Genomic DNA, 9,023 nt, shown 5'->3' on the forward strand with positions numbered 1-9,023 from the left:
GACAGACAATTTCTGAAATTTCTGATCAATTATCGGAAACATCGGAAACATTTTTCTTTAATATGCATCATAGCTTACTGTGCAGTTTTCTAGCCCAGACCTCTGGCTCGTCATTGCTGCCTGTTGTTTTTCTACATTTCCATGAAGTCACATATGATACTGAAGATGAATACACAAGCTGTATTCTTATGTGACATCAGTGGGGAAGTTTTTGCACCAGCGCAACAACTCATCACCACCTGACACCTGATTATCACTCAGTCCACGACTGTGTTTGATGCTGAGGAATAATCTTGTTTGATTGGACATAGTATGAAAGGAAAGGTGGCTCTATACATTAATGGAAAGATTGATGGAACGAGGTTGGGATACAAGGAAATATGTTATCGAGAAAAATAATACAGGATGGCAGGTGGAGTAGATTCTGATCACTGAAGGACTGAATGTGGGGAGAAGTGTGATTCATACTTCAAGCAGGAATTCATAGATAAGTAAAGGTTGGAGGAAGGAATGGGCAAGTGATAGGATGGAGAAAAATTTTTTTTTAGAAAAGTACTGATGAACTTGCAGGAAAGTTGATTAAATATTAACTGTAGCATCATGATTCAGAGATGATCATTCACAATAACCACCCTCTTTTTCTACTTTATTAAAGCCGGAGACTGACAACAATGACTGTTGGCTCTTTCATATTAACTTGCATAGTCATGCCTGACATTATAATAAATTAGAGGTATGATGTATAGAGTAAAACTTGGATGTAATTAAAAATAAAATGCAAAGGTTCGGTACTTGATTTAATATTTCTAAGAGCATGAAGAAAAAAAACTACATGTGAAAATGACACTTTTCATGTTTGTACTCCAGGATGTAACAGCTTTCTACTGTTGTTCTGTCCAGCTGTCATGCAAGAAAGTTTGTTTGTGATACATTTACACTAAAATGTGGAATGAATTTATAGTCCCACTGTTGTACGTTATACAAGATGCAAAAATGAAAACAGCGGGGACGAACCAGACATAAACGAGTGGATGGTGTAAGTAGTAGTGATAATAGAGCCTCATTGCAGGATGCAACAACACAAGAAAGAAAAATGAACAGATGCTTGCGGGGTTATTGAAGATAAGACGAGCCTCGGGGACAAGCGGCATCTAACAGTGATGTCAGCCGTTGGTTTGTGAACTGCTATTGTAAAGTTTCGAGTTCAGATTTTTGCTGTTGCCATCTCGCTATATTGGAGCCAGAAGTGACCGTATTTGGTAGAGCTGGGGAGGAGACAGCGGTGGCTCTGACTCCATCTGATTGGGAACCCGAGGACACTACGCCCCGCCCATCTATAGCGGAAACCTGATTGCACCACAGATCTGTCAATCAAACAGAAATGTCCCAAACATGCCATTTTTTTTTAGGGCACCAGGAAACGTATAAGCAAGGGGCACTTTAGTGGACTCTTGGAAAAAAATTGGCCCTCGGTGGTATTGCATTTTAAGGCACTTCCTCAATGGCTTCATTTTTCAGACACGGAACCTACGTTACCTTTTATATACAGTCTGCTTGGGGACAGTGACACTCTAGTGGCCAGAGAGGACCGTGTAGATTATGTGACTTGGGACAACAAACAACTGAGAATTTGACTATCGTTAGCAAATCAGAGCGAACAGCTCAACTAAGAATTTGAGTTGTGTGCAGGGAGCTGGCTGGTAATCCATTGGGCAAAAGTTGTTGATGATACCTCGTACTATTTTTGGTATTACCTCCATTGAGGTTCCAAGGGAGCTGAGCCGATACTATAATGTAACGGGAAAACACCGCAGACCCCTGATTGGTCAGAGAGAATTGTTATAATCACTGTATTACTGCCTGCACAAACAAGGCACATCCTGCACAAACTAATGTTAACTAATTAATAGCGGCCCCAGTTTTTGTTAACTCACTGGACTAGTCGATTAATTGCAATATACAGATGTTCCTCTGTTTGGTTACCAATGAAAGGATCCAGCTGGTGTGTGTCCCGTTGAAGATGACGCTGTGGCAGCTTCACGTGGCGTCGCTGTGCTAACGATGCCTCATTGAGAGGGTACTATCTGCAGTTGGACATGAAGTCCAGAGAACACCTGGTTCTTAAAGAGTGCAAAGAAGAGAAGGTACACACACACACACACACACACACACACACACACACACACACACACACACACACACACACACACACACACACACACACACACACACACACACACACACACACACACACACACACACACACACACACCGAGCATTAACCACAGACTCAAGTTTCTCCCTGCAATGTGTCTGCATGAGTGTGTGTGTGCACGTGCACGTCTGTAAATCAACATCAGTGCTTAGGAGGCATCTTGTGTGCACCTATTTTGTGGGGTGTGCGTGCGTGTGTGTGTGTGTGTGTGTGTCTTCAGCCTTAATTTGATGTCTAAATAAGTGGTCCGTGCCCCCAGGGGTTTCCCTGCAATATATCACCGCGGCAACAATGGAACTGCCGTTGTCATCGTCCCTGGAGGCCAGCCGCTTGCCCGCTCATGCATGGCCTTGTGGGAAATGCGGACCCGTGAACAATGCAGACACACTAAATGATGTGTGCACACCCACACACACCCAGGACGCACACTCTCTGATACACTATGTGCTCCAATAGAACTCACAATCTGCTCCTTTTTATTTCCATTTCTTGATATGTTTATCCTCCTCTTTGGACTCTCCATGCTCACGCTCTCTTTCTTTTTTTATTCCTCACATTTTTCTCTGCAACACTTCCCTCGTCCCAAGGTGAGATGTTTGACAGTTGCTTTAAGTAAATTGGTTTACAGTCAAGCACCCAAAACAGCACAAAAGGACAATTGAGAAGACCTTGGAGAGATCCACTTAGGAAGGAGAGACAGGCAGAGGGAAGAAAAACAGACTACTGGAGGTGTATGATGCAAGATCAGACCATAACTTGGACCTCTTTTATAAATAACTAATTCAAGAAAACCGTTTTCTGACTCGATACAGTTGCGAAATTAATCTAAGGACAAACCTAAAGATGACTTTAAATTTATTTGGACTCAGATCTGATTATAATGTCTTGAATTGGAGGTTTTCTGAGCACATGTAACCAGTAGGAGACCCCGGAGTAGGTCGAGGAATTATATATCTCATCTGGCCTGGGAACGCCTTGTGATCCCCCCAGTAGGAGCTGAAAAATGTTGCTAAAGAAAGGGAGATCTGGGCCAACTTCCTCAACGTGCTGCCACCATCAATCAATCCCGGATAAGCGGGAAGACAATGGAAGGATGGCCCACTGGACTCAACAAAACACACAGGAATCCCATTTCCAAACACTTGCACAGTTTTGTTCGTATTTGACGATCAGAGAGACACATAAACTGTAGAACTGAATAAGATTAACAAAGAAAGCACTAACTCGTAGCAAATCACAGGTAAAACGGTTATATTAGTTATCTTGGGTTGGTCTGTTGCAATTATCAAGCACAATCAAAACAAATCTTCATGACTGCTCCTAGTGGGGTTGAAGAAGCTGGCTCTGCAAGTATTCTTCCAGATTTATATTTCTAAATTTCCTATTAATCATCTTCACAATGTTAGTTAACCTGTATTATTCTGTAGGTTTATGTTGTGCCCACTGGTTTGAATTATTTGAAGTTCATTTCGCATGGCATATGGCTTGAAATTCTACTGCATGACAATGGGCTGTCACTGCTCTGGAGAAAAGAATTGTGCAACTGCAGCCAAGTAAAAACATTTTTTCTTCACTTCAGTTGTCAAGTGTATTTCATTTACCTCATTTGATTTACTTATTGAAGAATTCCAGATTTTAAAATGTGCACAAGGCTGCCGAGGCCCAGGACTGACTGAGTTATCCTTTAAATGAGCGGTGGCTCCTTACTGACCCCTCTCATTTTTCCTGCTCTCTGTTGTGTACAAAACAAGTGCCTGTCTGTGTCAGAGCTTATAACCATCACCTTAAGGCCCTTATCATTCCTGTCCCACACACTAAACCTGGGACATCCAGAGCCCCTCAGGGTTTCAGGGTCCCGGGGCAGTTGCATTTTTGCCCCACTGGCAATACAACCTTGTCCACGTTAATAAATGGAGAATTATTCACTGGGATCAGAAGACTCTCATTACTTCAATGGGTTTAATAAGGTTGCACAGGGAGGAGCTTAATGTCACAGCTTGCAGTGAAAGGCAAGGCAGCGAATGACCCCATGTTTTATCAACGGGTCACTAAGGCAACGCATTTGAATGCTCACCAACACCCCAATTACCTTCTGTGATCAATATTCTTGTGACAGTGTTGAGACCAATTACAAGATAATGAGCCAGTTTACTATGATTCATTTAATAAATACAATGATGTTGAATTTATTATGTCGCTGTGGATGCTAATGCATATTAATGAGTAAATGCAATCAGTCACATCTACTCAGCCTGCATTACTGAATCTTATGTGTTTCATTTTATGTATTTATATTAGTTGCAATATTTAAGTAATAAGTATAAGTATTTTCTTGAGTGTAATGGTCATAAAACACGACATGATGGAGACTGGATGGACCTGGATGTACTGGATTTGTAAAAGTAAGCATCTTGTTGAAGTGTCTTGACTGATGGAGAAACCAATCAGCAGATTATGTAACTCTACATAGAAATCAGAACGCTATTAAAAGTTTCAGTAAATGTATTGGGTAAACATTTTACAGAGCCACACTCCTCCATGCTGAACTTGTAATCAGTCATTTCCTGAGGTCAGGCTCTCCGTCTTAATTGCCTACGCGACTAAGGCGTCATTTGTTTCTCTGTCTGTCACTGCGTATCGCCCTCCCTCTTCGTCTCAGTTGCTAAACTCTCTGACAATCAGCTCAATTTACCTTCCAAAACAAATCTCCCTCTAGCCTCGCAATCAATTAGCTCACTAGGAAATCAATTAAGCCCATTGCTAAACAAGCTATTAATAGAAAGCTGACAAACAATAGGGAACCATATATCATCACGAGCGCTCGTGTTTTTAATTAGTGTAACATTTAACATCTATAATTATGAAGACATAATGAAGAAATATGACTGAGAAGCAGCTCGATCCGTTGTTGAGCTTCTTGGAGATGTATTTTAGATTTTGTCAGCCTGAACCTGTAGATTATGTTCTTGTATACATAAATATATATATAAATAAACAACTATGTCTTAGTTGTTTAGAATAAATCAATTGAAAACATAACACTTTTACTGTGGCATTGCTCTACCACTTAGATGAATTCTTAGAAGAAACTGTTCATAAACGTAATGTTTTCCTGCCTTAAAAGGAAAAGTAAACTATATTATAAAAAACGATTTATATACAATTTATTTAAAATAAAAAAAAATACACTCTCAATGACAACAGGCACATAAGAGACAAAAACAAGTAAAGAAAATGTACTATCATTTTAAAATCCAAAATTTTGAGTTGTCTTTAACAACCTTTGTAATACATCATGTAAAACATTTGCCAGCTCAGCTTGCGCTTCAAGCCCGAAACCAGAGATTATAAACAAATCTGAAGCGTCTAACGATAATAAAATCTATTGTTTTATTGTATTATATTGATTTAGTGGATAGCCTAGTTATTATCATGTATTTTAGCCTTATTTCTTCTATTGTTCAGATTTGACTCGTTCTCTAAATATTTATATATCTTTTATTGTTGTTTTGTTTAATTAATTAATTCTCCTGTAGTAGGTTTTATAACATGTTTTTCTTCATAATCTATTATTATCTTTTATCTCTGTCTTGATACATTGTCTTTGGTCTATTTTCAATTAAACATGGGTATAAATGACTTGCAAATAATCACATTCTGTTTTTATTTACATTTTATAGGGTCCCAATTTTTCTTTAAACAGGGTTGTCTGAAAGCTGCTATATAAATAAAGTTTGATTGATAAGACACCCAAAACATGCAGGATGTCTTTTAAATGTTGACTGTAAACTCACACAGGTAACTAAAACCCAGTGTTCTCTACACTGACATTTGAAACTAAGGACAATATTACAAAGTAAAATAATGACGTTTTGAAGGTGTTGTCTGTTCTTCACAAGTTGCCTGCAAACACATTCGTCCTCACCAACATGAGTGATTGAGAGAGCGAGCGACAGGTAGAGATGGAGCAGCAAAGCTAGACAAAGAAGAGCAAAGACAACAGTAATGTCGGTGATAGCGGTGTAAATATGTCAGTGTGGCCGAGCCAGGAAGCAGGGAGTTGACCTTGGTCATAGTTTAAGAGCTGTCTTTTGTCCGCCTATAGCGAGCAGCTCTGAGAGCCATTTGTCTGCACACGACCGTGTTGTTCTCTCTCCTTCTCTTTCTTTTTGTCTCGGTGGTCCTCCTTTTATCTGTCTAATTCCTTTCCCTCCTTTTATCGCTCACTTCAAAACTCAATTCAAAATCCTTGTTATCACTTTGAAAGCTTTGCATGGTCAAGCTTCCTTTTACATTACAAAGTTACGAAAGCCCAGGGCATGTTAGTTGTACCTCGCTCCCGACTTAAAATCAAAGGCTTTGGATTTCTGCGTTTGAAGTTATGGCTTCAAGACTTTCAAATTCACTCCTATTAAAATAGATATTAGTGGACTCCAATAATCATCTCACGACCCACCTGTTTAAAGTTGCCTTTGTTGATTGTTTTAGTTGTTCTGTACAAAATCATTAGTTTATAATACTTGTTCTTAGGGTCATCTTTATTTTTTCATCAATTTTGTAAATAAACAGAGAAAATATCTTAAAATAAACATAAAAAGCTTTTAAGCTGGGTTAATGATGCTTTGTGACTGATGTGATTAGTAGCAACATGTCGGTCTGAATCAAAGTTTCTGGGGAGCATTTGAAAACTATATTTGTATTTTCAGTGTGGTATGACACCAAAGCGTGTACTACACCTGTCAGTCCACTGGAGGACACCGTGTCAGTGTGTCCCTCGGCGGGAAAAGTACACACATGTATGAAGGTCATGTAACAACGTAAAAAGCCCTAAAATTCACAGAGACAGGAAAAGTCAACGTTTATTTCGTGGAAAAAGTTTGTATTAATGTAATGTTTGCTAATTAACTTGCATGATGTAACATTACTTACATAAAATTACTTATTTTAACCCATTCCACAATCTTTCCCAAACCGTAACCACATAGTTTTGTTGCCTTACTCTAACCGTGTGGTATTTGGTGCCTTAGACGCCTTATTTTTCACATTGTTATTTTTTGATGCCAGACGTGACACTGACACGACAGCATCTAGTGGACTAACGCGTGCATTACACACTCTGGCAGAATTATCAACTGAGCTTCCATATTAGTATCAGGAGCAGAGCAGTCTATTTAAAAATGATGCTGTTTCTCTATGATTCCCCTGTGGGGGGGTTACATTGATCTCTTCCAGCTCTCACTGTGTGCTGTCTTTAAATTAGCCTTCACAGGGAGTGATATGAAACAGAGCCTTCGTGCCAAAATAAAATCTATATTTACATGTATTCTCATTATAATATTGCTATTCAATTACTGACTTTCTGGGTTTTTAATATTTTATGACCTCTTGAGGAAAAAACAAAAAAGATTTTTAAATAAAGCCGTATTATTTGACTCCAAAGTAAAAGAAATCATGTTATTTGGAGGGTGGCAGAGTTACAGCACCATGGTGACTCTAGGGGCAGCTTCCACACATCGTCGGCCGACAGTAAAATCTGCAGGGACAATGATAGTAAAAGCTCCCTTCTTATCTCAATAATGACTCCGAGAGCTCAGCTGCTAATTGTCGATGCTCAAAGGCACAATGATAGTCGTGGTGAGACTGCTTAATGCTCTGAAATGTGAAAAACCTGGCAGCTCCATGTAGGCTTTGGTCCTCTCACAGTGGATTTTTGGCCAGGTTTTCAAAAAAAAACTAAAAAGGTGCAAAGTTCCATAAACCTTTGTCCTTTAAAAATGCAGTTTAGGGTAAATCAGATATATTTGTCTGTACATCTGTGAATGTGTAAATGTGTTGGTCCTTTGACAAACTGGAGGCTTGCCTAAGTGTTTCTTCACTTTCCCCCCAATGCATCCTGGGATTGCTGACATCCTGGAACTCTGATTTGGAACAAATATCCCAGATTGAGGATAGCTTGATGAATGAATAAAAATATGAAAAGCACAATGGAACACAAACAGTGTTGTTTGATTCAATACAGGTTAAATAAAAAAGTATGAAACAATCAAAAATATAATTTAAAAAAACAAACAAGTAATATCTTTTTCAGGTTCCAGGATTGACGAATAATCCCTTTTACGGAGAAATGTGTACTATATTAGGCTTTCAGTTTTCATTGAAAATCATTATCAGGAGCTAAAAAATACCAGATGTGCCAGTTAATTGATCAACTGCATCACTCAGAATGATGGTGCCATAGGCCTAAATACTAAAAGTAAACTGGGACACTGGTCTGAAAGCTACGATGAAACTGAGATCCAATGAGGCTACTGCATGTTTAAAATAAATATTAACCTAATATTTCTTCAGCAAAACTGACTTTTTTCTATTCATTTGTACTGGAGACAGAGCCAGCATCTATTCTAGTGTCTATTTATGGTACTGGAACATAAAATACTTTGGTACTGGTTTCAGCCTTTGACCATGTCTATATGAAACAATGAAACTCGCAGTGTGCTGGATGTGATAACGCACATAACTGTCTATAGCACTTTGAATATATATTGATTGTGTAACCTCTCACTGCTGCTCTGAAGTTTGTGTAATGTTGTAAAAGTCAGAGCGGTTTTTCATTTGAAATCTTTCATTCCACCAGCCGGGCTGTGTGGCAATAAAATGAACATGAAGTACTGTATGGCTGAAGAGGGATTGAATCTCTTTCCAAATCTGTCATCCATACCCAGGCTGTGTGTGTGTGTGTGTGTGTGTGTGTGTGTGTGTGTGTGTGTGTGTGTGTGTGTGTGTGTGTGTGTGTGTGTGTGTGTGTGTG

Source organism: Brachyistius frenatus, unplaced genomic scaffold, assembly GCF_029030835.1.
Source record: "Brachyistius frenatus isolate BFR_SWC_R1_liver_20210118 unplaced genomic scaffold, ASM2903083v1 Contig_63, whole genome shotgun sequence".
Classification (NCBI taxonomy): Eukaryota; Metazoa; Chordata; class Actinopteri; family Embiotocidae; genus Brachyistius; species Brachyistius frenatus.